Source organism: Octopus bimaculoides, chromosome 7 (genome assembly GCF_046866305.1).
Source record: "Octopus bimaculoides isolate indiv1 chromosome 7, ASM4686630v1, whole genome shotgun sequence".
NCBI classification, from domain to species: domain Eukaryota; kingdom Metazoa; phylum Mollusca; class Cephalopoda; order Octopoda; family Octopodidae; genus Octopus; species Octopus bimaculoides.
Genome location: NC_142934.1, coordinates 10238162 through 10265406, shown reverse-complemented (window position 1 = coordinate 10265406; position 27245 = coordinate 10238162). Strand labels below are relative to the sequence as shown.

The 27245-nt window shown below is 38.7% G+C and overlaps 41 non-coding genes across 41 annotated transcripts; all 41 read left to right on the top strand.

The window, feature by feature from the left end:
* The first annotated feature begins 206 nt into the window (after positions 1-206).
* On the top strand, positions 207-278 carry Trnag-ucc (transfer RNA glycine (anticodon UCC)). Its single transcript has one exon. It is a non-coding gene; the product is annotated as a tRNA-Gly (tRNA).
* A 775-nt stretch (positions 279-1053) lies between these two features.
* Trnag-ucc (transfer RNA glycine (anticodon UCC)) lies at positions 1054-1125 on the top strand. The gene has a single exon. It is a non-coding gene; the product is annotated as a tRNA-Gly (tRNA).
* Positions 1126-2817: 1692 nt separating this feature from the next.
* Positions 2818-2889, top strand: Trnag-ucc (transfer RNA glycine (anticodon UCC)). Its single transcript has one exon. It is a non-coding gene; the product is annotated as a tRNA-Gly (tRNA).
* A 1704-nt stretch (positions 2890-4593) lies between these two features.
* Positions 4594-4665, top strand: Trnag-ucc (transfer RNA glycine (anticodon UCC)). Its single transcript has one exon. It is a non-coding gene; the product is annotated as a tRNA-Gly (tRNA).
* Positions 4666-5190: 525 nt separating this feature from the next.
* Trnag-ucc (transfer RNA glycine (anticodon UCC)) lies at positions 5191-5262 on the top strand. The gene has a single exon. It is a non-coding gene; the product is annotated as a tRNA-Gly (tRNA).
* A 178-nt stretch (positions 5263-5440) lies between these two features.
* On the top strand, positions 5441-5512 carry Trnag-ucc (transfer RNA glycine (anticodon UCC)). Its single transcript has one exon. It is a non-coding gene; the product is annotated as a tRNA-Gly (tRNA).
* A 178-nt stretch (positions 5513-5690) lies between these two features.
* Positions 5691-5762, top strand: Trnag-ucc (transfer RNA glycine (anticodon UCC)). The gene has a single exon. It is a non-coding gene; the product is annotated as a tRNA-Gly (tRNA).
* Positions 5763-5940: 178 nt separating this feature from the next.
* Positions 5941-6012, top strand: Trnag-ucc (transfer RNA glycine (anticodon UCC)). Its single transcript has one exon. It is a non-coding gene; the product is annotated as a tRNA-Gly (tRNA).
* Positions 6013-7711: 1699 nt separating this feature from the next.
* On the top strand, positions 7712-7783 carry Trnar-ucg (transfer RNA arginine (anticodon UCG)). The gene has a single exon. It is a non-coding gene; the product is annotated as a tRNA-Arg (tRNA).
* A 178-nt stretch (positions 7784-7961) lies between these two features.
* On the top strand, positions 7962-8033 carry Trnag-ucc (transfer RNA glycine (anticodon UCC)). Its single transcript has one exon. It is a non-coding gene; the product is annotated as a tRNA-Gly (tRNA).
* Positions 8034-8558: 525 nt separating this feature from the next.
* Trnag-ucc (transfer RNA glycine (anticodon UCC)) lies at positions 8559-8630 on the top strand. Its single transcript has one exon. It is a non-coding gene; the product is annotated as a tRNA-Gly (tRNA).
* Positions 8631-9530: 900 nt separating this feature from the next.
* Positions 9531-9602, top strand: Trnag-ucc (transfer RNA glycine (anticodon UCC)). Its single transcript has one exon. It is a non-coding gene; the product is annotated as a tRNA-Gly (tRNA).
* Positions 9603-9780: 178 nt separating this feature from the next.
* Trnag-ucc (transfer RNA glycine (anticodon UCC)) lies at positions 9781-9852 on the top strand. Its single transcript has one exon. It is a non-coding gene; the product is annotated as a tRNA-Gly (tRNA).
* A 178-nt stretch (positions 9853-10030) lies between these two features.
* On the top strand, positions 10031-10102 carry Trnag-ucc (transfer RNA glycine (anticodon UCC)). The gene has a single exon. It is a non-coding gene; the product is annotated as a tRNA-Gly (tRNA).
* A 1705-nt stretch (positions 10103-11807) lies between these two features.
* Positions 11808-11879, top strand: Trnag-ucc (transfer RNA glycine (anticodon UCC)). Its single transcript has one exon. It is a non-coding gene; the product is annotated as a tRNA-Gly (tRNA).
* Positions 11880-12307: 428 nt separating this feature from the next.
* Trnag-ucc (transfer RNA glycine (anticodon UCC)) lies at positions 12308-12379 on the top strand. Its single transcript has one exon. It is a non-coding gene; the product is annotated as a tRNA-Gly (tRNA).
* A 178-nt stretch (positions 12380-12557) lies between these two features.
* On the top strand, positions 12558-12629 carry Trnag-ucc (transfer RNA glycine (anticodon UCC)). The gene has a single exon. It is a non-coding gene; the product is annotated as a tRNA-Gly (tRNA).
* Positions 12630-12807: 178 nt separating this feature from the next.
* On the top strand, positions 12808-12879 carry Trnag-ucc (transfer RNA glycine (anticodon UCC)). The gene has a single exon. It is a non-coding gene; the product is annotated as a tRNA-Gly (tRNA).
* A 1699-nt stretch (positions 12880-14578) lies between these two features.
* Trnag-ucc (transfer RNA glycine (anticodon UCC)) lies at positions 14579-14650 on the top strand. The gene has a single exon. It is a non-coding gene; the product is annotated as a tRNA-Gly (tRNA).
* Positions 14651-15050: 400 nt separating this feature from the next.
* Positions 15051-15122, top strand: Trnag-ucc (transfer RNA glycine (anticodon UCC)). Its single transcript has one exon. It is a non-coding gene; the product is annotated as a tRNA-Gly (tRNA).
* Positions 15123-15300: 178 nt separating this feature from the next.
* Positions 15301-15372, top strand: Trnag-ucc (transfer RNA glycine (anticodon UCC)). Its single transcript has one exon. It is a non-coding gene; the product is annotated as a tRNA-Gly (tRNA).
* Positions 15373-15550: 178 nt separating this feature from the next.
* On the top strand, positions 15551-15622 carry Trnag-ucc (transfer RNA glycine (anticodon UCC)). Its single transcript has one exon. It is a non-coding gene; the product is annotated as a tRNA-Gly (tRNA).
* Positions 15623-16050: 428 nt separating this feature from the next.
* Positions 16051-16122, top strand: Trnag-ucc (transfer RNA glycine (anticodon UCC)). The gene has a single exon. It is a non-coding gene; the product is annotated as a tRNA-Gly (tRNA).
* A 178-nt stretch (positions 16123-16300) lies between these two features.
* Positions 16301-16372, top strand: Trnag-ucc (transfer RNA glycine (anticodon UCC)). The gene has a single exon. It is a non-coding gene; the product is annotated as a tRNA-Gly (tRNA).
* Positions 16373-16550: 178 nt separating this feature from the next.
* Positions 16551-16622, top strand: Trnag-ucc (transfer RNA glycine (anticodon UCC)). Its single transcript has one exon. It is a non-coding gene; the product is annotated as a tRNA-Gly (tRNA).
* A 1699-nt stretch (positions 16623-18321) lies between these two features.
* On the top strand, positions 18322-18393 carry Trnag-ucc (transfer RNA glycine (anticodon UCC)). Its single transcript has one exon. It is a non-coding gene; the product is annotated as a tRNA-Gly (tRNA).
* A 400-nt stretch (positions 18394-18793) lies between these two features.
* On the top strand, positions 18794-18865 carry Trnag-ucc (transfer RNA glycine (anticodon UCC)). The gene has a single exon. It is a non-coding gene; the product is annotated as a tRNA-Gly (tRNA).
* A 178-nt stretch (positions 18866-19043) lies between these two features.
* Trnag-ucc (transfer RNA glycine (anticodon UCC)) lies at positions 19044-19115 on the top strand. Its single transcript has one exon. It is a non-coding gene; the product is annotated as a tRNA-Gly (tRNA).
* Positions 19116-19293: 178 nt separating this feature from the next.
* Trnag-ucc (transfer RNA glycine (anticodon UCC)) lies at positions 19294-19365 on the top strand. Its single transcript has one exon. It is a non-coding gene; the product is annotated as a tRNA-Gly (tRNA).
* A 400-nt stretch (positions 19366-19765) lies between these two features.
* On the top strand, positions 19766-19837 carry Trnag-ucc (transfer RNA glycine (anticodon UCC)). Its single transcript has one exon. It is a non-coding gene; the product is annotated as a tRNA-Gly (tRNA).
* Positions 19838-20015: 178 nt separating this feature from the next.
* On the top strand, positions 20016-20087 carry Trnag-ucc (transfer RNA glycine (anticodon UCC)). The gene has a single exon. It is a non-coding gene; the product is annotated as a tRNA-Gly (tRNA).
* Positions 20088-20612: 525 nt separating this feature from the next.
* Positions 20613-20684, top strand: Trnag-ucc (transfer RNA glycine (anticodon UCC)). Its single transcript has one exon. It is a non-coding gene; the product is annotated as a tRNA-Gly (tRNA).
* Positions 20685-21084: 400 nt separating this feature from the next.
* On the top strand, positions 21085-21156 carry Trnag-ucc (transfer RNA glycine (anticodon UCC)). The gene has a single exon. It is a non-coding gene; the product is annotated as a tRNA-Gly (tRNA).
* Positions 21157-21334: 178 nt separating this feature from the next.
* Positions 21335-21406, top strand: Trnag-ucc (transfer RNA glycine (anticodon UCC)). The gene has a single exon. It is a non-coding gene; the product is annotated as a tRNA-Gly (tRNA).
* A 178-nt stretch (positions 21407-21584) lies between these two features.
* Positions 21585-21656, top strand: Trnag-ucc (transfer RNA glycine (anticodon UCC)). Its single transcript has one exon. It is a non-coding gene; the product is annotated as a tRNA-Gly (tRNA).
* Positions 21657-22056: 400 nt separating this feature from the next.
* On the top strand, positions 22057-22128 carry Trnag-ucc (transfer RNA glycine (anticodon UCC)). Its single transcript has one exon. It is a non-coding gene; the product is annotated as a tRNA-Gly (tRNA).
* A 178-nt stretch (positions 22129-22306) lies between these two features.
* Trnag-ucc (transfer RNA glycine (anticodon UCC)) lies at positions 22307-22378 on the top strand. The gene has a single exon. It is a non-coding gene; the product is annotated as a tRNA-Gly (tRNA).
* Positions 22379-24083: 1705 nt separating this feature from the next.
* On the top strand, positions 24084-24155 carry Trnag-ucc (transfer RNA glycine (anticodon UCC)). Its single transcript has one exon. It is a non-coding gene; the product is annotated as a tRNA-Gly (tRNA).
* Positions 24156-24333: 178 nt separating this feature from the next.
* Trnag-ucc (transfer RNA glycine (anticodon UCC)) lies at positions 24334-24405 on the top strand. Its single transcript has one exon. It is a non-coding gene; the product is annotated as a tRNA-Gly (tRNA).
* A 400-nt stretch (positions 24406-24805) lies between these two features.
* Trnag-ucc (transfer RNA glycine (anticodon UCC)) lies at positions 24806-24877 on the top strand. The gene has a single exon. It is a non-coding gene; the product is annotated as a tRNA-Gly (tRNA).
* A 1961-nt stretch (positions 24878-26838) lies between these two features.
* On the top strand, positions 26839-26910 carry Trnag-ucc (transfer RNA glycine (anticodon UCC)). The gene has a single exon. It is a non-coding gene; the product is annotated as a tRNA-Gly (tRNA).
* The last annotated feature ends 335 nt before the right edge of the window (positions 26911-27245 follow it).

The window sequence follows — 27245 nt, the reverse complement described above, 5'->3', positions numbered from 1 at the left end:
GATAGTGTTATCACGCGCGGGGTGGGCCAGACGCACACACACACTTCTACTACTATTATAATAGAAGACACATGTCCAAGGTGCCACTTAGTGGGATTGAAACCGAAACTATGTAGTTTAGAAGCGACCCTACTACCACACGGCAGTACCTGCGCCTATACGTCAAATATGCATTTAATCAGATATTTCGGAATCGTGTATGTGCAGCGTCGGTGGTGTAACGGTTAGCATGGTTGCCTTCCAAGCAGTCGATCCGGGTTCGACTCCCGGCCGACGCAGATTTATTTTAATTCTTCGAATAAAAATCACATGCGTGTATATTTCAGTCCTGTATATCTACTGTAATTTGTGATAATATTTAAGAAAACGGGAATCGAAGAAATCTTGAAGAGCAAGGCTTTCACCAATGTCCAAAATTTAGTATTTAATTAGATATTTCGGTTGCCACTGTGTGGACCGTCGGTGGTGTATCGGTTAGCATGGTTGCCTTCCAAGCAGTCGATCCGGGTTCGACTCCCGGCCGACGCAGTTATATTTTTATTCTTTGAATCCAGGGTTTTTCTACTATATATATCTTATTTTGGTGCAGTCATCGGATTGCTGCCATACTGGAGTATCGATTTTGATTGGTTTTAATTGATCATATTGCTTATTTTGTAAAGTGTGGCGCTTTGTCTATCAGTCTTTGTTTAACTACTAAGTTACTTCGACTCAAACAAACCGATAGTGTTATCAAGCGCGGGGTGGGCCAGACGCACACACACACTTCTACTACTATTATAATAGATGACATATGTCCAAGGTGACACGCAGTGGGATTGAAACCGAAACTATGTAGTTTAGAAGCGACCCTACTACCACACGGCAGTACCTGCGCCTATACGTCAAATATGCATCTTTCAAATCATGCGTGTATATTTCAGTCCTGTATATCTACTGTAATTTGTGATAATATTTAAGAAAACGGGAATCGAAGAAATCTTGAAGAGCAAGGCTTTCACCAATGTCCAAAATTTAGTATTTAAACAGATATTTCGGAGTCGTGCATGTGCAGCGTCGGTGGTGTAACGGTTAGCATGGTTGCCTTCCAAGCAGTCGATCCGGGTTCGACTCCCGGCCGACGCAGTCATATTTTTATTCTTTGAATCTAGTGTTTTTCTACTATATATATTTTATTTTGGTGCAGTCATCGGATTGCTGCCATACTGGAGTATCGATTTTGATTGGTTTTAATTGATCATATTGCTTATTTTGTAAAGTCTGGCGCTTTGTCTATCAGTCTTTGTTTAACTACTAAGTTACTTCGACTCAAACAAACCGATAGTGTTATCAAGCGGGGGCGGGCCAGACGCACACACACACTTCTACTACTATTATAATAGAAGACATATGTCCAAGGTGCCACTCAGTGGGATTGAAACCGAAACTATGTGGTTTAGAAGCGACCCTACTACCACACGGCAGTCTCTGCGCCTATACGTCAAATATGCATCTTTTAAATCATGCGTGTATATTTCAGTCCTGTATATGTACTGTAATTTGTGATAATATTTAAGAAAACGGGAATCGAAGAAATCTTGAAAAGCAAGACTTTCACCAACATTGAAAATTTAGGGATCTATTTTAAAACGGGGGCCACATTTTTCATTAATGTTTTACGTAGTGTTTTTGGTACGGAAAGATTTTCAAACTTCGTATACTTATCTATTTTGTGTTATAGAACAGAAAAATATCTTTGTATTCGAATTTATTTCATGTAAAAAATTGTCTTATTTCAATAATTTCAACCAATCACTGACAAGTATTCAGTTGTTTACATTTACTCCTTTGGTGTAAAGCGTATTTAATCTCCATACCTTCGTTTTATTTGCTTTTTTCATTTTAAATTTGCTTCAAAACTAACCCTAACCCTAACCCTAACCCTAGGTTTAGGGTTAATTGTTTCAGAATCGCTTGTTTATGTAGTCGGCACTTAATGTATATCTGCTGAATGGACGTCAGTGATTGGTTGAAATTACAGAAATACGACAACTTTAACATGGAATAACTTCTGGACTTCTTTTTTTTTTAAAGAAAACTAAGAGAAAAAGATGTTTTATATGACACATTGTACCAGTGTTCCAAGTTTCAAAGTGTTTCGTTAATGAAAAATGTGGCCCCCGTTTTAAAAAAGATCCAAATTTAGTATTTAATCAGATATTTCGGATGCCACTGTGTGGAGCGTCGTTGGTGTATCGGTTAGCATGGTTGCCTTCCAAGCAGTCGATCCGGGTTCGACTCCCGGGCGACGCAGTTTTATTTTTATTCTTTGAATCTAGGGTTTTTCTACTATATATATCTTATTTTGGTGCAGTCATCGTATTGCTGCCATACTGGAGTATCGATTTTGATTGGTTTTAATTGATCATATTGCTTATTTTGTAAAGTCTGGCGCTTTGTCTATCAGTCTTTGTTTAACTACTAAGTTACTTCGACTCAAACAAACCGATAGTGTTATCAAGCGCGGGGTGGGCCAGACGCACACACACACTTCTACTACTATTATAATAGAAGACATATGTCCAAGGTGACACGCAGTGGGATTGAAACCGAAAGTATGTAGTTTAGAAGCGACCCTACTACCACACGGCAGTACCTGCGCCTATACGTCAAATATGCATCTTTTAAATCATGCGTGTATATTTCAGTCCTGTATATCTACTGTAATTTGTGATAATATTTAAGAAAACGGGAATCGAAGAAATCTTGAAGAGCAAGGCTTTCACCAATGTCCAAAATTTAGTATTTAAACAGATATTTCGGAGTCTTGCATGTGCAGCGTCGGTGGTGTAACGGTTAGCATGGTTGCCTTCCAAGCAGTCGATCCGGGTTCGACTCCCGACCGACGCAGTCATATTTTTATTCTTTGAATCTAGTGTTTTTCTACTATATATATTTTATTTTGGTGCAGTCATCGGATTGCTGCCATACTGGAGTATCGATTTTGATTGGTTTTAATTGATCATATTGCTTATTTTGTAAAGTCTGGCGCTTTGTCTATCAGTCTTTGTTTAACTACTAAGTTACTTCGACTCAAACAAACCGATAGTGTTATCAAGCGGGGGCGGGCCAGACGCACACACACACTTCTACTACTATTATAATAGAAGACATATGTCCAAGGTGCCACTCAGTGGGATTGAAACCGAAACTATGTGGTTTAGAAGCGACCCTACTACCACACGGCAGTCTCTGCGCCTATACGTCAAATATGCATCTTTTAAATCATGCGTGTATATTTCAGTCCTGTATATGTACTGTAATTTGTGATAATATTTAAGAAAACGGGAATCGAAGAAATCTTGAAAAGCAAGACTTTCACCAACATTGAAAATTTAGGGATCTATTTTAAAACGGGGGCCACATTTTTCATTAATGTTTTACGTAGTGTTTTTGGTACGGAAAGATTTTCAAACTTCGTATACTTATCTATTTTGTGTTATAGAACAGAAAAATATCTTTGTATTCGAATTTATTTCATGTAAAAAATTGTCTTATTTCAATAATTTCAACCAATCACTGACAAGTATTCAGTTGTTTACATTTACTCCTTTGGTGTAAAGCGTATTTAATCTCCATACCTTCGTTTTATATGCTTTTTTCATTTTAAATTTGCTTCAAAACTAACCCTAACCCTAACCCTAACCCTAACCCTAACCCTAGGTTTAGGGTTAATTGTTTCAGAATCGCTTGTTTATGTAGTCGGCACTTAATGTATATCTGCTGAATGGACGTCAGTGATTGGTTGAAATTACAGAAATACGACAACTTTAACATGGAATAACTTCTGGACTTCTTTTTTTTTTAAAGAAGACTAAGAGAAAAAGATGTTTTATATGACGCATTGTACCAGTGTTCCAAGTTTCAAAGTGTTTCGTTAATGAAAAATGTGGCCCCCGTTTTAAAAAAGATCCAAATTTAGTATTTAATCAGATATTTCGGATGCCAGTGTGTGGAGCGTCGGCGGTGTATCGGTTAGCATGGTTGCCTTCCAAGCAGTCGATCCGGGTTCGACTCCCGGCCGACGCAGTTTCATTTTTATTCTTTGAATCTAGGGTTTTTCTACTATATATATCTTATTTTGGTGCAGTCATCGTATTGCTGCCATACTGGGGTATCGATTTTGATTGGTTTTAATTGATCATATTGCTTATTTTGTAAAGTCTGGCGCTTTGTCTATCAGTCTTTGTTTAACTACTAAGTTACTTCGACTCAAACAAACCGATAGTGTTATCAAGCGCGGGGTGGGCCAGACGCACACACACACTTCTACTACTATTATAATAGAAGACATATGTCCAAGGTGACACGCAGTGGGATTGAAACCGAAAGTATGTAGTTTAGAAGCGACCCTACTACCACACGGCAGTACCTGCGCCTATACGTCAAATATGCATCTTTTAAATCATGCGTGTATATTTCAGTCCTGTATATCTACTGTAATTTGTGATAATATTTAAGAAAACGGGAATCGAAGAAATCTTGAAGAGCAAGGCTTTCACCAATGTCCAAAATTTAGTATTTAAACAGATATTTCGGAGTCGTGCATGTGCAGCGACGGTGGTGTAACGGTTAGCATGGTTGCCTTCCAAGCAGTCGATCCGGGTTCGACTCCCGGCCGACGCAGTTATATTTTTATTCTTTGAATCTAGGGTTTTTCTAATATATATATTTTATTTTGGTGCAGTCATCGGATTGCTGCCATACTGGAGTATCGATTTTGATTGGTTTTAATCGATCATATTGCTTATTTTGTAAAGTCTGGCGCTTTGTCTATCAGTCTTTGTTTAACTACTAAGTTACTTCGACTCAAACAAACCGATAGTGTTATCATGCGCGGGGTGGGCCAGACGCACACACACACTTCTACTACTATTATAATAGAATACATATGTCCAAGGTGCCACTTAGTGGGATTGAAACCGAAACTATGTGGTTTAGAAGCGACCCTACTACCACACGGCAGTACCTGCGCCTATACGTCAAATATGCATCTTTTAAATCATGCGTGTATATTTCAGTCCTGTATATCTACTGTAATTTGTGATAATATTTAAGAAAAGGGGAATCGAAGAAATCTTGAAGGGCAAGGCTTTCACCAATGTCCAAAATTTAGTATTTAAACAGATATTTCGGAGTCGAGTATGTGCAGCGTCGGTGGTGTAACGGTTAGCATGGTTGCCTTCCAAGCAGTCGATCCGGGTTCGACTCCCGGCCGACGCAGATTTATTTTTATTCTTTGAATAAAAATCACATGCGTGTATATTTCAGTCCTGTATATCTACTGTAATTTGTGATAATATTTAAGAAAACGGGAATCGAAGAAATCTTGAAGAGCAAGTCTTTCACCAATGTCCAAACTTTAGTATTTAAACAGATATTTCGGAGTCGTGTATGTGCAGCGTCGGTGGTGTAACGGTTAGCATGGTTGCCTTCCAAGCAGTCGATCCGGGTTCGACTCCCGGCCGACGCAGATTTATTTTTATTCTTTGAATAAAAATCACATGCGTGTATATTTCAGTCCTGTATATCTACTGTAATTTGTGATAATATTTAAGAAAACGGGAATCGAAGAAATCTTGAAGAGCACGGCTTTCACCAATGTCCAAAATTTAGTATTTAATCAGATATTTCGGTTGCCACTGTGTGGAGCGTCGGTGGTGTATCGGTTAGCATGGTTGCCTTCCAAGCAGTCGATCCGGGTTCGACTCCCGGCCGACGCAGATTTATTTTTATTCTTTGAATAAAAATCACATGCGTGTATATTTCAGTCCTGTATATCTACTGTAATTTGTGATAATATTTAAGAAAACGGGAATCGAAGAAATCTTGAAGAGCAAGGCTTTCACCAATGTCCAAAATTTAGTATTTAAACAGATATTTCGGAGTCGTGTATGTGCAGCGTCGGTGGTGTAACGGTTAGCATGGTTGCCTTCCAAGCAGTCGATCCGGGTTCGACTCCCGGCCGACGCAGTTATATTTTTATTCTTTGAATCTAGTGTTTTTCTACTATATATATTTTATTTTGGTGCAGTCATCGGATTGCTGCCATACTGGAGTATCGATTTTGATTGGTTTTAATCGATCATATTGCTTATTTTGTAAAGTCTGGCGCTTTGTCTATCAGTCTTTGTTTAACTACTAAGTTACTTCGACTCAAACAAACCGATAGTGTTATCATGCGCGGGGTGGGCCAGACGCATACACACACTTCTACTACTATTATAATAGAAGACATATGTCCAAGGTGCCACTTAGTGGGATTGAAACCGAAACTATGTAGTTTAGAAGCGACCCTACTACCACACAGCAGTCTCTGCGCCTATACGTCAAATATGCATCTTTTAAATCATGCGTGTATATTTCAGTCCTGTATATGTACTGTAATTTGTGATAATATTTAAGAAAACGGGAATCGAAGAAATCTTGAAAAGCAAGACTTTCACCAACATTGAAAATTTAGGGATCTATTTTAAAACGGGGGCCACATTTTTCATTAATGTTTTACGTAGTGTTTTTGGTACGGAAAGATTTTCAAACTTCGTATAATTATCTATTTTGTGTTATAGAACAGAAAAATATTTTTGTATTCGAATTTATTTCATGTAAAAAATTGTCTTATTTCGATAATTTCAACCAATCACTGACAAGTATTCAGTTGTTTACATTTACTCCTTTGGTGTAAAGCGTATTTAATCTCCATACCTTCGTTTTATTTGCTTTTTTCATTTTAAATTTGCTTCAACCCTAACCCTAACCCTAACCCTAACCCTAACCCTAGGTTTAGGGTTAATTGTTTCAGAATCGCTTGTTTATGTAGTCGGCACTTAATGTATATCTGCTGAATGGACGTCAGTGATTGGTTGAAATTACAGAAATACGACAACTTTAACATGGAATAACTTCTGGACTTCTTTTTTTTTTAAAGAAGACTAAGAGAAAAAGATGTTTTATATGACACATTGTACCAGTGTTCCAAGTTTCAAAGTGTTTCGTTAATGAAAAATGTGGCCCCCGTTTTAAAAAAGATCCAAATTTAGTATTTAATCAGATATTTCGGATGCCACTGTGTGGTGCGTCGGTGGTGTATCGGTTAGCATGGTTTCCTTCCAAGCAGACGATACGGGTTCGACTCCCGGCCGACGCAGTTATATTTTTATTCTTTGAATCTAGGGTTTTTCTACTATATATATCTTATTTTGGTGCAGTCATCGGATTGCTGCCATACTGGAGTATCGATTTTGATTGGTTTTAATTGATCATATTGCTTATTTTGTAAAGTCTGGCGCTTTGTCTATCAGTCTTTGTTTAACTACTAAGTTACTTCGACTCAAACAAACCGATAGTGTTATCAAGCGCGGGGTGGGCCAGACGCACACACACACTTCTACTACTATTATAATAGAAGACATATGTCCAAGGTGACACGCAGTGGGATTGAAACCGAAAGTATGTAGTTTAGAAGCGACCCTACTACCACACGGCAGTACCTGCGCCTATACGTCAAATATGCATCTTTTAAATCATGCGTGTATATTTCAGTCCTGTATATCTACTGTAATTTGTGATAATATTTAAGAAAACGGGAATCGAAGAAATCTTGAAGAGCAAGGCTTTCACCAATGTCCAAAATTTAGTATTTAAACAGATATTTCGGAGTCGTGTATGTGCAGCGTCGGTGGTGTAACGGTTAGCATGGTTGCCTTCGAAGCAGTCAATCCGGGTTCGACTCCCGGCCGACGCAAATTTATTTTTATTCTTTGAATAAAAATCACATGCGTGTATATTTCAGTCCTGTATATCTACTGTAATTTGTGATAATATTTAAGAAAACGGGAATCGAAGAAATCTTGAAGAGCAAGGCTTTCACCATTGTCCAAAATTTAGTATTTATACAGATATTTCGGAGTCGTGCATGTGCAGCGTCGGTGGTGTAACGGTTAGCATGGTTGCCTTCCAAGCAGTCGATCCGGGTTCGACTCCCGGCCGACGCAGTTATATTCTTATTCTTTGAATCTAGGGTTTTTCTACTATATATGTTTTATTTTGGTGCAGTCATCGGATTGCTGCCATACTGGAGTATCGATTTTGATTGGTTTTAATCGATCATATTGCTTATTTTGTAAAGTCTGGCGCTTTGTCTATCAGTCTTTGTTTAACTACTAAGTTACTTCGACTCAAACAAACCGATAGTGTTATCATGCGCGGGGTGGGCCAGACGCACACACACACTTCTACTACTATTATAATAGAAGACATATGTCCAAGGTGCCACGCAGTGGGATTGAAACCGAAAGTATGTAGTTTAGAAGCGACCCTACTACCACACGGCAGTACCTGCGCCTATACGTCAAATATGCATCTTTTAAATCATGCGTGTATATTTCAGTCCTGTATATCTACTGTAATTTGTGATAATATTTAAGAAAACGGGAATCGAAGAAATCTTGAAGAGCAAGGCTTTCACCAATGTCCAAAATTTAGTATTTAAACAGATATTTCGGAGTCGTGTATGTGCAGCGTCGGTGGTGTAACGGTTAGCATGGTTGCCTTCCAAGCAGTCGACCCGGGTTCGACTCCCGGCCGACGCAGTTATATTTTTATTCTTTGAATCTAGGGTTTTTCTACTATATATATTTTATTTTGGTGCAGTCATCGGATTGCTGCCATACTGGAGTATCGATTTTGATTGGTTTTAATCGATCATATTGCTTATTTTGTAAAGTCTGGCGCTTTGTCTATCAGTCTTTGTTTAACTACTAAGTTACTTCGACTCAAACAAACCGATAGTGTTATCATGCGCGGGGTGGGCCAGACGCACACACACACTTCTACTACTATTATAATAGAAGACACATGTCCAAGGTGCCACGCAGTGGGATTGAAACCGAAACTATGTAGTTTAGAAGCGACCCTACTACCACACGGCAGTACATGCGCCTATACGTCAAATATGCATTTAATCAGATATTTCGGAGTCGTGTATGTGCAGCGTCGGTGGTGTAACGGTTAGCATGGTTGCCTTCCAAGCAGTCGATCCGGGTTCGACTCCAGGCCGACGCAGATTTATTTTTATTCTTTGAATAAAAATCACATGCGTGTATATTTCAGTCCTGTATATCTACTGTAATTTGTGATAATATTTAAGAAAACGGGAATCGAAGAAATCTTGAAGAGCAAGGCTTTCACCAATGTCCAAAATTTAGTATTTAATCAGATATTTCGGTTGCCACCGTGTGGAGCGTCGGTGGTGTATCGGTTAGCATGGTTGCCTTCCAAACAGTCGATCCGGGTTCGACTCCCGGCCGAAGCAGATTTATTTTTATTCTTTGAATAAGAATCACATGCGTGTATATTTCAGTCCTGTATATCTACTGTAATTTGTGATAATATTTAAGAAAACGGGAATCGAAGAAATCTTGAAGAGCAAGTCTTTCACCAATGTCCAAAATTTAGTATTTAAACAGATATTTCGGAGTCGTGTATGTGCAGCGTCGGTGGTGTAACGGTTAGCATGGTTGCCTTCCAAGCAGTCGATCCGGGTTCGACTCCCGGCCGACGCAGATTTATTTTTATTCTTTGAATAAAAATCACATGCGTGTATATTTCAGTCCTGTATATCTACTGTAATTTGTGATAATATTTAAGAAAACGGGAATCGAAGAAATCTTGAAGAGCAAGGCTTTCACCAATGTCCAAAATTTAGTATTTAATCAGATATTTCGGTTGCCACTGTGTGGAGCGTCGGTGGTGTATCGGTTAGCATGGTTGCCTTCCAAGCAGTCGATCCGGGTTCGACTCCCGGCCGACGCAGATTTATTTTTATTCTTTGAATAAAAATCACATGCGTGTATATTTCAGTCCTGTATATCTACTGTAATTTGTGATAATATTTAAGAAAACGGGAATCGAAGAAATCTTGAAGAGCAAGGCTTTCACCAATGTCCAAAATTTAGTATTTAAACAGATATTTCGGAGTCGTGTATGTGCAGCGTCGGTGGTGTAACGGTTAGCATGGTTGCCTTCCAAGCAGTCGATCCGGGTTCGACTCCCGGCCGACGCAGTTATATTTTTATTCTTTGAATCTAGTGTTTTTCTACTATATATATTTTATTTTGGTGCAGTCATCGGATTGCTGCCATACTGGAGTATCGATTTTGATTGGTTTTAATCGATCATATTGCTTATTTTGTAAAGTCTGGCGCTTTGTCTATCAGTCTTTGTTTAACTACTAAGTTACTTCGACTCAAACAAACCGATGGTGTTATCATGCGCGGGGTGGGCCAGACGCATACACACACTTCTACTACTATTATAATAGAAGACATATGTCCAAGGTGCCACTTAGTGGGATTGAAACCGAAACTATGTAGTTTAGAAGCGACCCTACTACCACACGGCAGTCTCTGCGCCTATACGTCAAATATGCATCTTTTAAATCATGCGTGTATATTTCAGTCCTGTATATGTACTGTAATTTGTGATAATATTTAAGAAAACGGGAATCGAAGAAATCTTGAAAAGCAAGACTTTCACCAACATTGAAAATTTAGGGATCTATTTTAAAACGGGGGCCACATTTTTCATTAATGTTTTACGTAGTGTTTTTGGTACGGAAAGATTTTCAAACTTCGTATACTTATCTATTTTGTGTTATAGAACAGAAAAATATTTTTGTATTCGAATTTATTTCATGTAAAAAATTGTCTTATTTCGATAATTTCAACCAATCACTGACAAGTATTCAGTTGTTTACATTTACTCCTTTGGTGTAAAGCGTATTTAATCTCCATACCTTCGTTTTATTTGCTTTTTTCATTTTAAATTTGCTTCAACCCTAACCCTAACCCTAACCCTAATCCTAACCCTAACCCTAGGTTTAGGGTTAATTGTTTCAGAATCGCTTGTTTATGTAGTCGGCACTTAATGTATATCTGCTGAATGGACGTCAGTGATTGGTTGAAATTACAGAAATACGACAACTTTAACATGGAATAACTTCTGGACTTCTTTTTTTTTTAAAGAAGACTAAGAGAAAAAGATGTTTTATATGACACATTGTACCAGTGTTCCAAGTTTCAAAGTGTTTCGTTAATGAAAAACGTGGCCCCCGTTTTAAAAAAGATCCAAATTTAGTATTTAATCAGATATTTCGGATGCCACTGTGTGGTGCGTCGGTGGTGTATCGGTTAGCATGGTTTCCTTCCAAGCAGTCGATACGGGTTCGACTCCCGGCCGACGCAGTTATATTTTTATTCTTTGAATCTAGGGTTTTTCTACTATATATATCTTATTTTGGTGCAGTCATCGGATTGCTGCCATACTGGAGTATCGATTTTGATTGGTTTTAATTGATCATATTGCTTATTTTGTAAAGTCTGGCGCTTTGTCTATCAGTCTTTGTTTAACTACTAAGTTACTTCGACTCAAACAAACCGATAGTGTTATCAAGCGCGGGGTGGGCCAGACGCACACACACACTTCTACTACTATTATAATAGAAGACATATGTCCAAGGTGACACGCAGTGGGATTGAAACCGAAACTATGTAGTTTAGAAGCGACCCTACTACCACACGGCAGTACCTGCGCCTATACGTCAAATATGCATCTTTTAAATCATGCGTGTATATTTCAGTCCTGTATATCTACTGTAATTTGTGATAATATTTAAGAAAACGGGAATCGAAGAAATCTTGAAGAGCAAGGCTTTCACCAATGTCCAAAATTTAGTATTTAAACAGATATTTCGGAGTCGTGTATGTGCAGCGTCGGTGGTGTAACGGTTAGCATGGTTGCCTTCCAAGCAGTCGATCCGGGTTCGACTCCCGGCCGACGCAGATTTATTTTTATTCTTTGAATAAAAATCACATGCGTGTATATTTCAGTCCTGTATATCTACTGTAATTTGTGATAATATTTAAGAAAACGGGAATCGAAGAAATCTTGAAGAGCAAGGCTTTCACCAATGTCCAAAATTTAGTATTTAATCAGATATTTCGGTTGCCGCTGTGTGGAGCGTCGGTGGTGTATCGGTTAGCATGGTTGCCTTCCAAGCAGTCGATCCGGGTTCGACTCCCGGCCGAAGCAGATTTATTTTTATTCTTTGAATAAGAATCACATGCGTGTATATTTCAGTCCTGTATATCTACTGTAATTTGTGATAATATTTAAGAAAACGGGAATCGAAGAAATCTTGAAGAGCAAGTCTTTCACCAATGTCCAAAATTTAGTATTTAAACAGATATTTCGGAGTCGAGTATGTACAGCGTCGGTGGTGTAACGGTTAGCATGGTTGCCTTCCAAGCAGTCGATCCGGGTTCGACTCCCGGCCGACGCAGATTTATTTTTATTCTTTGAATAAAAATCACATGCGTGTATATTTCAGTCCTGTATATCTACTGTAATTTGTGATAATATTTAAGAAAACGGGAATCGAAGAAATCTTGAAGAGCAAGGCTTTCACCAATGTCCAAAATTTAGTATTTAATCAGATATTTCGGTTGCCACTGTGTGGAGCGTCGGTGGTGTATCGGTTAGCATGGTTGCCTTCCAAGCAGTCGATCCGGGTTCGACTCCCGGCCGACGCAGATTTATTTTTATTCTTTGAATAAAAATCACATGCGTGTATATTTCAGTCCTGTATATCTACTGTAATTTGTGATAATATTTAAGAAAACGGGAATCGAAGAAATCTTGAAGAGCAAGGCTTTCACCAATGTCCAAAATTTAGTATTTAAACAGATATTTCGGAGGCGTGTATGTGCAGCGTCGGTGGTGTAACGGTTAGCATGGTTGCCTTCCAAGCAGTCGATCCGGGTTCGACTCCCGGCCGACGCAGTTATATTTTTATTCTTTGAATCTAGTGTTTTTCTACTATATATATTTTATTTTGGTGCAGTCATCGGATTGCTGCCATACTGGAGTATCGATTTTGATTGGTTTTAATCGATCATATTGCTTATTTTGTAAAGTCTGGCGCTTTGTCTATCAGTCTTTGTTTAACTACTAAGTTACTTCGACTCAAACAAACCGATAGTGTTATCATGCGCGGGGTGGGCCAGACGCATACACACACTTCTACTACTATTATAATAGAAGACATATGTCCAAGGTGCCACTTAGTGGGATTGAAACCGAAACTATGTAGTTTAGAAGCGACCCTACTACCACACGGCAGTCTCTGCGCCTATACGTCAAATATGCATCTTTTAAATCATGCGTGTATATTTCAGTCCTGTATATGTACTGTAATTTGTGATAATATTTAAGAAAACGGGAATCAAAGAAATCTTGAAAAGCAAGACTTTCACCAACATTGAAAATTTAGGGATCTATTTTAAAACGGGGGCCACATTTTTCATTAATGTTTTACGTAGTGTTTTTGGTACGGAAAGATTTTCAAACTTCGTATACTTATCTATTTTGTGTTATAGAACAGAAAAATATTTTTGTATTCGAATTTATTTCATGTAAAAAATTGTCTTATTTCGATAATTTCAACCAATCACTGACAAGTATTCAGTTGTTTACATTTACTCCTTTGGTGTAAAGCGTATTTAATCTCCATACCTTCGTTTTATTTGCTTTTTTCATTTTAAATTTGCTTCAACCCTAACCCTAACCCTAACCCTAACCCTAACCCTAGGTTTAGGGTTAATTGTTTCAGAATCGCTTGTTTATGTAGTCGGCACTTAATGTATATCTGCTGAATGGACGTCAGTGATTGGTTGAAATTACAGAAATACGACAACTTTAACATGGAATAACTTCTGGACTTCTTTTTTTTTTAAAGAAGACTAAGAGAAAAAGATGTTTTATATGACACATTGTACCAGTGTTCCAAGTTTCAAAGTGTTTCGTTAATGAAAAACGTGGCCCCCGTTTTAAAAAAGATCCAAATTTAGTATTTAATCAGATATTTCGGACGCCACTGTGTGGTGCGTCGGTGGTGTATCGGTTAGCATGGTTTCCTTCCAAGCAGTCGATGCGGGTTCGACTCCCGGCCGACGCAGTTATATTTTTATTCTTTGAATCTAGGGTTTTTCTACTATATATATCTTATTTTGGTGCAGTCATCGGATTGCTGCCATACTGGAGTATCGATTTTGATTGGTTTTAATTGATCATATTGCTTATTTTGTAAAGTCTGGCGCTTTGTCTATCAGTCTTTGTTTAACTACTAAGTTACTTCGACTCAAACAAACCGATAGTGTTATCAAGCGCGGGGTGGGCCAGACGCACACACACACTTCTACTACTATTATAATAGAAGACATATGTCCAAGGTGACACGCAGTGGGATTGAAACCGAAACTATGTAGTTTAGAAGCGACCCTACTACCACACGGCAGTACCTGCGCCTATACGTCAAATATGCATCTTTTAAATCATGCGTGTATATTTCAGTCCTGTATATCTACTGTAATTTGTGATAATATTTAAGAAAACGGGAATCGAAGAAATCTTGAAGAGCAAGGCTTTCACCAATGTCCAAAATTTAGTATTTAAACAGATATTTCGGAGTCGTGTATGTGCAGCGTCGGTGGTGTAACGGTTAGCATGGTTGCCTTCCAAGCAGTCGACCCGGGTTCGACTCCCGGCCGACGCAGTTATATTTTTATTCTTTGAATCTAGGGTTTTTCTACTATATATATTTTATTTTGGTGCAGTCATCGGATTGCTGCCATACTGGAGTATCGATTTTGATTGGTTTTAATCGATCATATTGCTTATTTTGTAAAGTCTGGCGCTTTGTCTATCAGTCTTTGTTTAACTACTAAGTTACTTCGACTCAAACAAACCGATAGTGTTATCATGCGCGGGGTGGGCCAGACGCACACACACACTTCTACTACTATTATAATAGAAGACACATGTCCAAGGTGCCACTTAGTGGGATTGAAACCGAAACTATGTAGTTTAGAAGCGACCCTACTACCACACGGCAGTACCTGCGCCTATACGTCAAATATGCATTTAATCAGATATTTCGGAGTCGTGTATGTGCAGCGTCGGTGGTGTAACGGTTAGCATGGTTGCCTTCCAAGCAGTCGATCCGGGTTCGACTCCCGGCCGACGCAGATTTATTTTTATTCTTTGAATAAAAATCACATGCGTGTATATTTCAGTCCTGTATATCTACTGTAATTTGTGATAATATTTAAGAAAACGGGAATCGAAGAAATCTTGAAGAGCAAGGCTTTCACCAATGTCCAAAATTTAGTATTTAATCAGATATTTCGGTTGCTACCGTGTGGAGCGTCGGTGGTGTATCGGTTAGCATGGTTGCCTTCCAAGCAGTCGATCCGGGTTCGACTCCCGGCCGACGCAGATTTATTTTTATTCTTTGAATAAAAATCACATGCGTGTATATTTCAGTCCTGTATATCTACTGTAATTTGTGATAATATTTAAGAAAACGGGAATCGAAGAAATCTTGAAGAGCAAGGCTTTCACCAATGTCCAAAATTTAGTAGTTAAACAGATATTTCAGAGTCGTGTATGTGCAGCGTCGGTGGTGTAACGGTTAGCATGGTTGCCTTCCAAGCAGTCGATCCGGGTTCGACTCCCGGCCGACGCAGATTTATTTTTATTCTTTGAATAAAAATCACATGCGTGTATATTTCAGTCCTGTATATCTACTGTAATTTGTGATAATATTTAAGAAAACGGGAATCGAAGAAATCTTGAAGAGCAAGGCTTTCACCAATGTCCAAAATTTAGTATTTAATCAGATATTTCGGTTGCCACTGTGTGGAGCGTCGGTGGTGTATCGGTTAGCATGGTTGCCTTCCAAGCAGTCGATCCGGGTTCGACTCCCGGCCGAAGCAGATTTATTTTTATTCTTTGAATAAGAATCACATGCGTGTATATTTCAGTCCTGTATATCTACTGTAATTTGTGATAATATTTAAGAAAACGGGAATCGAAGAAATCTTGAAGAGCAAGTCTTTCACCAATGTCCAAAATTTAGTATTTAAACAGATATTTCGGAGTCGAGTATGTGCAGCGTCGGTGGTGTAACGGTTAGCATGGTTGCCTTCCAAGCAGTCGATCCGGGTTCGACTCCCGGCCGACGCAGATTTATTTTTATTCTTTGAATAAAAATCACATGCGTGTATATTTCAGTCCTGTATATCTACTGTAATTTGTGATAATATTTAAGAAAACGGGAATCGAAGAAATCTTGAAGAGCAAGGCTTTCACCAATGTCCAAAATTTAGTATTTAATCAGATATTTCGGTTGCCACTGTGTGGAGCGTCGGTGGTGTATCGGTTAGCATGGTTGCCTTCCAAGCAGTCGATCCGGGTTCGACTCCCGGCCGACGCAGATTTATTTTTATTCTTTGAATAAAAATCACATGCGTGTATATTTCAGTCCTGTATATCTACTGTAATTTGTGATAATATTTAAGAAAACGGGAATCGAAGAAATCTTGAAGAGCAAGGCTTTCACCAATGTCCAAAATTTAATATTTAAACAGATATTTCGGAGGCGTGTATGTGCAGCGTCGGTGGTGTAACGGTTAGCATGGTTGCCTTCCAAGCAGTCGATCCGGGTTCGACTCCCGGCCGACGCAGTTATATTTTTATTCTTTGAATCTAGTGTTTTTCTACTATATATATTTTATTTTGGTGCAGTCATCGGATTGCTGCCATACTGGAGTATCGATTTTGATTGGTTTTAATCGATCATATTGCTTATTTTGTAAAGTCTGGCGCTTTGTCTATCAGTCTTTGTTTAACTACTAAGTTACTTCGACTCAAACAAACCGATAGTGTTATCATGCGCGGGGTGGGCCAGACGCATACACACACTTCTACTACTATTATAATAGAAGACATATGTCCAAGGTGCCACTTAGTGGGATTGAAACCGAAACTATGTAGTTTAGAAGCGACCCTACTACCACACGGCAGTCTCTGCGCCTATACGTCAAATATGCATCTTTTAAATCATGCGTGTATATTTCAGTCCTGTATATGTACTGTAATTTGTGATAATATTTAAGAAAACGGGAATCGAAGAAATCTTGAAAAGCAAGACTTTCACCAACATTGAAAATTTAGGGATCTATTTTAAAACGGGGGCCACATTTTTCATTAATGTTTTACGTAGTGTTTTTGGTACGGAAAGATTTTCAAACTTCGTATACTTATCTATTTTGTGTTATAGAACAGAAAAATATTTTTGTATTCGAATTTATTTCATGTAAAAAATTGTCTTATTTCGATAATTTCAACCAATCACTGACAAGTATTCAGTTGTTTACATTTACTCCTTTGGTGTAAAGCGTATTTAATCTCCATACCTTCGTTTTATTTGCTTTTTTCATTTTAAATTTGCTTCAACCCTAACCCTAACCCTAACCCTAACCCTAACCCTAGGTTTAGGGTTAATTGTTTCAGAATCGCTTGTTTATGTAGTCGGCACTTAATGTATATCTGCTGAATGGACGTCAGTGATTGGTTGAAATTACAGAAATACGACAACTTTAACATGGAATAACTTCTGGACTTCTTTTTTTTTTAAAGAAGACTAAGAGAAAAAGATGTTTTATATGACACATTGTACCAGTGTTCCAAGTTTCAAAGTGTTTCGTTAATGAAAAACGTGGCCCCCGTTTTAAAAAAGATCCAAATTTAGTATTTAATCAGATATTTCGGACGCCACTGTGTGGTGCGTCGGTGGTGTATCGGTTAGCATGGTTTCCTTCCAAGCAGTCGATACGGGTTCGACTCCCGGCCGACGCAGTTATATTTTTATTCTTTGAATCTAGGGTTTTTCTACTATATATATCTTATTTTGGTGCAGTCATCGGATTGCTGCCATACTGGAGTATCGATTTTGATTGGTTTTAATTGATCATATTGCTTATTTTGTAAAGTCTGGCGCTTTGTCTATCAGTCTTTGTTTAACTACTAAGTTACTTCGACTCAAACAAACCGATAGTGTTATCAAGCGCGGGGTGGGCCAGACGCACACACACACTTCTACTACTATTATAATAGAAGACATATGTCCAAGGTGACACGCAGTGGGATTGAAACCGAAACTATGTAGTTTAGAAGCGACCCTACTACCACACGGCAGTACCTGCGCCTATACGTCAAATATGCATCTTTTAAATCATGCGTGTATATTTCAGTCCTGTATATCTACTGTAATTTGTGATAATATTTAAGAAAACGGGAATCGAAGAAATCTTGAAGAGCAAGGCTTTCACCAATGTCCAAAATTTAGTATTTAAACAGATATTTCGGAGTCGTGTATGTGCAGCGTCGGTGGTGTAACGGTTAGCATGGTTGCCTTCCAAGCAGTCGACCCGGGTTCGACTCCCGGCCGACGCAGTTATATTTTTATTCTTTGAATCTAGGGTTTTTCTACTATATATATTTTATTTTGGTGCAGTCATCGGATTGCTGCCATACTGGAGTATCGATTTTGATTGGTTTTAATCGATCATATTGCTTATTTTGTAAAGTCTGGCGCTTTGTCTATCAGTCTTTGTTTAACTACTAAGTTACTTCGACTCAAACAAACCGATAGTGTTATCATGCGCGGGGTGGGCCAGACGCACACACACACTTCTACTACTATTATAATAGAAGACACATGTCCAAGGTGCCACTTAGTGGGATTGAAACCGAAACTATGTAGTTTAGAAGCGACCCTACTACCACACGGCAGTACCTGCGCCTATACGTCAAATATGCATTTAATCAGATATTTCGGAGTCGTGTATGTGCAGCGTCGGTGGTGTAACGGTTAGCATGGTTGCCTTCCAAGCAGTCGATCCGGGTTCGACTCCCGGCCGACGCAGATTTATTTTTATTCTTTGAATAAAAATCACATGCGTGTATATTTCAGTCCTGTATATCTACTGTAATTTGTGATAATATTTAAGAAAACGGGAATCGAAGAAATCTTGAAGAGCAAGGCTTTCACCAATGTCCAAAATTTAGTATTTAATCAGATATTTCGGTTGCTACCGTGTGGAGCGTCGGTGGTGTATCGGTCAGCATGGTTGCCTTCCAAGCAGTCGATCCGGGTTCGACTCCCGGCCGACGCAGATTTATTTTTATTCTTTGAATAAAAATCACATGCGTGTATATTTCAGTCCTGTATATCTACTGTAATTTGTGATAATATTTAAGAAAACGGGAATCGAAGAAATCTTGAAGAGCAAGGCTTTCACCAATGTCCAAAATTTAGTAGTTAAACAGATATTTCAGAGTCGTGTATGTGCAGCGTCGGTGGTGTAACGGTTAGCATGGTTGCCTTCCAAGCAGTCGATCCGGGTTCGACTCCCGGCCGACGCAGTTATATTTTTATTCTTTGAATCTAGTGTTTTTCTACTATATATATTTTATTTTGGTGCAGTCATCGGATTGCTGCCATACTGGAGTATCGATTTTGATTGGTTTTAATCGATCATATTGCTTATTTTGTAAAGTCTGGCGCTTTGTCTATCAGTCTTTGTTTAACTACTAAGTTACTTCGACTCAAACAAACCGATAGTGTTATCATGCGCGGGGTGGGCCAGACGCATACACACACTTCTACTACTATTATAATAGAAGACATATGTCCAAGGTGCCACTTAGTGGGATTGAAACCGAAACTATGTAGTTTAGAAGCGACCCTACTACCACACGGCAGTACCTGCGCCTATACGTCAAATATTCATTTAATCAGATATTTCGGTGTCGTGTATGTGCAGCGTCGGTGGTGTAACGGTTAGCATGGTTGCCTTCCAAGCAGTCGATCCGGGTTCGACTCCCGGCCGACGCAGATTTATTTTTATTCTTTGAATAAAAATCACATGCGTGTATATTTCAGTCCTGTATATCTACTGTAATTTGTGATAATATTTAAGAAAACGGGAATCGAAGAAATCTTGAAGAGCAAGGCTTTCACCAATGTCCAAAATTTAGTATTTAAACAGATATTTCGGAGTCGTGCATGTGCAGCGTCGGTGGTGTAACGGTTAGCATGGTTGCCTTCCAAGCAGTCGATCCGGGCTCGACTCCCGGCCGACGCAGTTATATTTTTATTCTTTGAATCTAGGGTTTTTCTAATATATATATTTTATTTTGGTGCAGTCATCGGATTGCTGCCATACTGGAGTATCGATTTTGATTGGTTTTAATCGATCATATTGCTTATTTTGTAAAGTCTGGCGCTTTGTCTATCAGTCTTTGTTTAACTACTAAGTTACTTCGACTCAAACAAACCGATAGTGTTATCATGCGCGGGGTGGGCCAGACGCACACACACACTTCTACTACTATTATAATAGAATACATATGTCCAAGGTGACACGCAGTGGGATTGAAACCGAAACTATGTAGTTTAGAAGCGACCCTACTACCACACGGCAGTACCTGCGCCTATACGTCAAATATGCATCTTTTAAATCATGCGTGTATATTTCAGTCCTGTATATCTACTGTAATTTGTGATAATATTTAAGAAAACGGGAATCGAAGAAATCTTGAAGAGCAAGGCTTTCACCAATGTCCAAAATTTAGTATTTAAACAGATATTTCGGAGTCGTGTATGTGCAGCGTCGGTGGTGTAACGGTTAGCATGGTTGCCTTCCAAGCAGTCGATCCGGGTTCGACTCCCGGCCGTCGCAGTTATATTTTTATTCTTTGAATCTAGTGTTTTTCTACTATATATATTTTATTTTGGTGCAGTCATCGGATTGCTGCCATACTGGAGTATCGATTTTGATTGGTTTTAATCGATCATATTGCTTATTTTGTAAAGTCTGGCGCTTTGTCTATCAGTCTTTGTTTAACTACTAAGTTACTTCGACTCAAACAAACCGATAGTGTTATCATGCGCGGGGTGGGCCAGACGCATACACACACTTCTACTACTATTATAATAGAAGACATATGTCCAAGGTGCCACTTAGTGGGATTGAAACCGAAACTATGTAGTTTAGAAGCGACCCTACTACCACACGGCAGTACCTGCGCCTATACGTCAAATATGCATTTAATCAGATATTTCGGAGTCGTGTATGTGCAGCGTCGGTGGTGTAACGGTTAGCATGGTTGCCTTCCAAGCAGTCGATCCGGGTTCGACTCCCGGCCGACGCAGATTTATTTTTATTCTTTGAATAAAAATCACATGCGTGTATATTTCAGTCCTGTATATCTACTGTAATTTGTGATAATATTTAAGAAAACGGGAATCGAAGAAATCTTGAAGAGCAAGGCTTTCACCAATGTCCAAAATTTAGTATTTAATCAGATATTTCGGTTGCTACCGTGTGGAGCGTCGGTGGTGTATCGGTTAGCATGGTTGCCTTCCAAGCAGTCGATCCGGGTTCGACTCCCGGCCGACGCAGATTTATTTTTATTCTTTGAATAAAAATCACATGCGTGTATATTTCAGTCCTGTATATCTACTGTAATTTGTGATAATATTTAAGAAAACGGGAATCGAAGAAATCTTGAAGAGCAAGGCTTTCACCAATGTCCAAAATTTAGTAGTTAAACAGATATTTCAGAGTCGTGTATGTGCAGCGTCGGTGGTGTAACGGTTAGCATGGTTGCCTTCCAAGCAGTCGATCCGGGTTCGACTCCCGGCCGACGCAGTTATATTTTTATTCTTTGAATCTAGTGTTTTTCTACTATATATATTTTATTTTGGTGCAGTCATCGGATTGCTGCCATACTGGAGTATCGATTTTGATTGGTTTTAATCGATCATATTGCTTATTTTGTAAAGTCTGGCGCTTTGTCTATCAGTCTTTGTTTAACTACTAAGTTACTTCGACTCAAACAAACCGATAGTGTTATCATGCGCGGGGTGGGCCAGACGCATACACACACTTCTACTACTATTATAATAGAAGACATATGTCCAAGGTGCCACTTAGTGGGATTGAAACCGAAACTATGTAGTTTAGAAGCGACCCTACTACCACACGGCAGTACCTGCGCCTATACGTCAAATATGCATTTAATCAGATATTTCGGTGTCGTGTATGTGCAGCGTCGGTGGTGTAACGGTTAGCATGGTCGCCTTCCAAGCAGTCGATCCGGGTTCGACTCCCGGCCGACGCAGATTTATTTTTATTCTTTGAATAAAAATCACATGCGTGTATATTTCAGTCCTGTATATCTACTGTAATTTGTGATAATATTTAAGAAAACGGGAATCGAAGAAATCTTGAAGAGCAAGGCTTTCACCAATGTCCAAAATTTAGTATTTAAACAGATATTTCGGAGTCGTGCATGTGCAGCGTCGGTGGTGTAACGGTTAGCATGGTTGCCTTCCAAGCAGTCGATCCGGGCTCGACTCCCGGCCGACGCAGTTATATTTTTATTCTTTGAATCTAGGGTTTTTCTAATATATATATTTTATTTTGGTGCAGTCATCGGATTGCTGCCATACTGGAGTATCGATTTTGATTGGTTTTAATCGATCATATTGCTTATTTTGTAAAGTCTGGCGCTTTGTCTATCAGTCTTTGTTTAACTACTAAGTTACTTCGACTCAAACAAACCGATAGTGTTATCATGCGCGGGGTGGGCCAGACGCACACACACACTTCTACTACTATTATAATAGAATACATATGTCCAAGGTGCCACTTAGTGGGATTGAAACCGAAACTATGTGGTTTAGAAGCGACCCTACTACCACACGGCAGTCTCTTCGCCTATACGTCAAATATGCATCTTTTAAATCATGCGTGTATATTTCAGTCCTGTATATGTACTGTAATTTGTGATAATATTTAAGAAAACGGGAATCGAAGAAATCTTGAAAAGCAAGACTTTCACCAACATTGAAAATTTAGGGATCTATTTTAAAACGGGGGCCACATTTTTCATTAATGTTTTACGTAGTGTTTTTGGTACGGAAAGATTTTCAAACTTCGTATACTTATCTATTTTGTGTTATAGAATAGAAAAATATTTTTGTATTCGAATTTATTTCATGTAAAAAATTGTCTTATTTCGATAATTTCAACCAATCACTGACAAGTATTCAGTTGTTTACATTTACTCCTTTGGTGTAAAGCGTATTTAATCTCCATACCTTCGTTTTATTTGCTTTTTTCATTTTAAATTTGCTTCAACCCTAACCCTAACCCTAACCCTAACCCTAACCCTAACCCTAGGTTTAGGGTTAATTGTTTCAGAATCGCTTGTTTATGTAGTCGGCACTTAATGTATATCTGCTGAATGGACGTCAGTGATTGGTTGAAATTACAGAAATACGACAACTTTAACATGGAATAACTTCTGGACTTCTTTTTTTTTTAAAGAAGACTAAGAGAAAAAGATGTTTTATATGACACATTGTACCAGTGTTCCAAGTTTCAAAGTGTTTCGTTAATGAAAAATGTGGCCCCCGTTTTAAAAAAGATCCAAATTTAGTATTTAATCAGATATTTCGGATGCCACTGTGTGGAGCGTCGGTGGTGTATCGGTTAGCATGGTTGCCTTCCGAGCAGACGATCCGGGTTCGACTACCGGCCGACGCAGTTATATTTTTATTCTTTGAATCTAGGGTTTGTCTACTATATATATCTTATTTTGGTGCAGTCATCGGATTGCTGCCATACTGGAGTATCGATTTTGATTGGTTTTAATTGATCATATTGCTTATTTTGTAAAGTCTGGCGCTTTGTCTATCAGTCTTTGTTTAACTACTAAGTTACTTCGACTCAAACAAACCGATAGTGTTATCATGCGCGGGGTGGGCCAGACGCACACACACACTTCTACTACTATTATAATAGAAGACATATGTCCAAGGTGACACGCAGTGGGATTGAAACCGAAAGTATGTAGTTTAGAAGCGACCCTACTACCACACGGCAGTACCTGCGCCTATACGTCAAATATGCATCTTTTAAATCATGCGTGTATATTTCAGTCCTGTATATCTACTGTAATTTGTGATAATATTTAAGAGAACGGGAATCGAAGAAATCTTGAAGAGCAAGGCTTTCACCAATGTCCAAAATTTAGTATTTAAACAGATATTTCGGAGTCGTGTATGTGCAGCGTCGGTGGTGTAACGGTTAGCATGGTTGCCTTCCAAGCAGTCAATCCGGGTTCGACTCCCGGCCGACGCAAATTTATTTTTATTCTTTGAATAAAAATCACATGCGTGTATATTTCAGTCCTGTATATCTACTGTAATTTGTGATAATATTTAAGAAAACGGGAATCGAAGAAATCTTGAAGAGCAAGGCTTTCACCAATGTCCAAAATTTAGTATTTAAACAGATATTTCGGAGTCGTGCATGTGCAGCGTCGGTGGTGTAACGGTTAGCATGGTTGCCTTCCAAGCAGTCGATCCGGGTTCGACTCCCGGCCGACGCAGTTATATTTTTATTCTTTGAATCTAGTGTTTTTCTACTATATATATTTTATTTTGGTGCAGTCATCGGATTGCTGCCATACTGGAGTATCGATTTTGATTGGTTTTAATCGATCATATTGCTTATTTTGTAAAGTCTGGCGCTTTGTCTATCAGTCTTTGTTTAACTACTAAGTTACTTCGACTCAAACAAACCGATAGTGTTATCATGCGCGGGGTGGGCCAGACGCACACACACACTTCTACTACTATTATAATAGAAGACACATGTCCAAGGTGCCACTTAGTGGGATTGAAACCGAAACTATGTAGTTTAGAAGCGACGCTACTACCACACGGCAGTACCTGCGCCTATACGTCAAATATGCATTTAATCAGATATTTCGGAGTCGTGTATGTGCAGCGTCGGTGGTGTAACGGTTAGCATGGTTGCCTTCCAAGCAGTCGATCCGGGTTCGACTCCCGGCCGACGCAGATTTATTTTTATTCTTTGAATAAAAATCACATGCGTGTATATTTCAGTCCTGTATATCTACTGTAATTTGTGATAATATTTAAGAAAACGGGAATCGAAGAAATCTTGAAAAGCAAAACTTTCACCAACATTGAAAATTTAGGGATCTATTTTAAAACGGGGGCCACATTTTTCATTAATGTTTTACGTAGTGTTTTTGGTACGGAAAGATTTTCAAACTTCGTATACTTATCTATTTTGTGTTATAGAACAGAAAAATATTTTTGTATTCGAATTTATTTCATGTAAAAAATTGTCTTATTTCGATAATTTCAACCAATCACTGACAAGTATTCAGTTGTTTACATTTACTCCTTTGGTGTAAAGCGTATTTAATCTCCATACCTTCGTTTTATTTGCTTTTTCCATTTTAAATTTGCTTTAACCCTAACCCTAACCCTAACCCTAACCCTAACCCTAGGGTTAGGGTTAGGGTTAGGGTTAATTGTTTCAGAATCGCTTATTTATGTAGTCGGCACTTAATGTATATCTGCTGAATGGACGTCAGTGATTGGTTGAAATTACAGAAATACGACAACTTTAACATGGAATAACTTCTGGATTTCTTTTTTTTTTAAAGAAGACTAAGAGAAAAAGTTGTTTTATATGACACATTGTACCAGTGTTCCAAGTTTCAAAGTGTTTCGTTAATGAAAAATGTGGCCCCCGTTTTAAAAAAGATCCAAATTTAGTATTTAATCAGATATTTCGGATGACACTGTGTGCAGCGTCGGTGGTGTGTCGGTTAGCATGGTTGCCTTCCAAGCAGCTGATCCGCGTTCGACTCCCGGCCGACGCAGTTATATTTTTATTCTTTGAATCTAGGGATTTTCTACTATATATATCTTATTTTGGTGCAGTCATCGGATTGCTGCCATACTGGAGTATCGATTTTGATTGGTTTTAATCGATCATATTGCTTATTTTGTAAAGTCTGGCGCTTTGTCTATCAGTCTTTGTTTAACTACTAAGTTACTTCGACTCAAACAAACCGATAGTGTTATCAAGCGCGTGGTGGGCCAGACGCACACACACACTTCTACTACTATTATAATAGAAGACATATGTCCAAGGTGCCACTTAGTGGGATTGAAACCGAAACTATGTAGTTTAGAAGCGACCCTACTACCACACGGCAGTACCTGCGCCTATACGTCAAATATGCATCTTTTAAATCATGCGTGTATATTTCAGTCCTGTATATCTACTGTAATTTGTGATAATATTTAAGAAAACGGGAATGGAAGAAATCTTGAAGAGCAAGGCTTTCACCAATGTCCAAAATTTAGTATTTAATCAGATATTTCGGGGTCGTGTATGTGCAACGTCGGTGGTGTAACGGTTAGCATGGTTGCCTTCCAAGCAGTCGATCCGCGTTCGACTCCCGGCCGACGCAGATTTATTTCTATTCTTTGAATCTAAGGTTTTTCTACTATATATATCTTATTTTTGTGCAGTCATCGGATTGCTGCCATACTGGAGTATCGATTTTGATTGGTTTTAATCGATCATATTGCTTATTTTGTAAAGTCTGGCGCTTTGTCTATCAGTCTTTGTTTAACTACTAAGTTACTTCGACTCAAACAAACCGATAGTGTTATCAAGCGCGGGGTGGGCCAGACGCACACACACACTTCTACTACTATTATAATAGAAGTCATATGTCTAAGGTGCCACGCAGTGGGATTGAAACCGAAACTATGTGGTTTAGAAGCGACCCTACTACCAAACGGCAGTCTCTGCGCCTATACGTCAAATATGCATCTTTTAAATCATGCGTGTATATTTCAGTCCTGTATATCTACTGTAATTTGTGATAATATTTAAGAAAACGGGAATCGAAGAAATCTTGAAAAGCAAGGCTTTCACCAATATCCAAGATTTAGTATTTAATCAGATATTTCGGGTTCGTGTATGTGCAGCGTCGGTGGTGTAACGGTTAGCATGGTTGCCTTCCAAGCAGTCGATCCGGGTTCGTCTCCCGGCCGACGCAGATATATTTTTATTCTTTGAATCTAAGGTTTTTCTACTATATATATCTTATTTTGGTGCAGTCATCGGATTGCTGCCATACTGGAGTATCGATTTTGATTGGTTTTAATTGATCATATTGCTTATTTTGTAAAGTCTGGCGCTTTGTCTATCAGTCTTTGTTTAACTACTAAGTTACTTCGACTCAAACAAACCGATAGTGTTATCAAGCGGGGGGTGGGCCAGACGCACACACACACTTCTACTACTATTATAATAGAAGACATTTGCCCAAGGTGCCACTCAGTGGGACTGAAACCGAAACTATGTGATTTAGAAGCGACCCTACTACCAAAC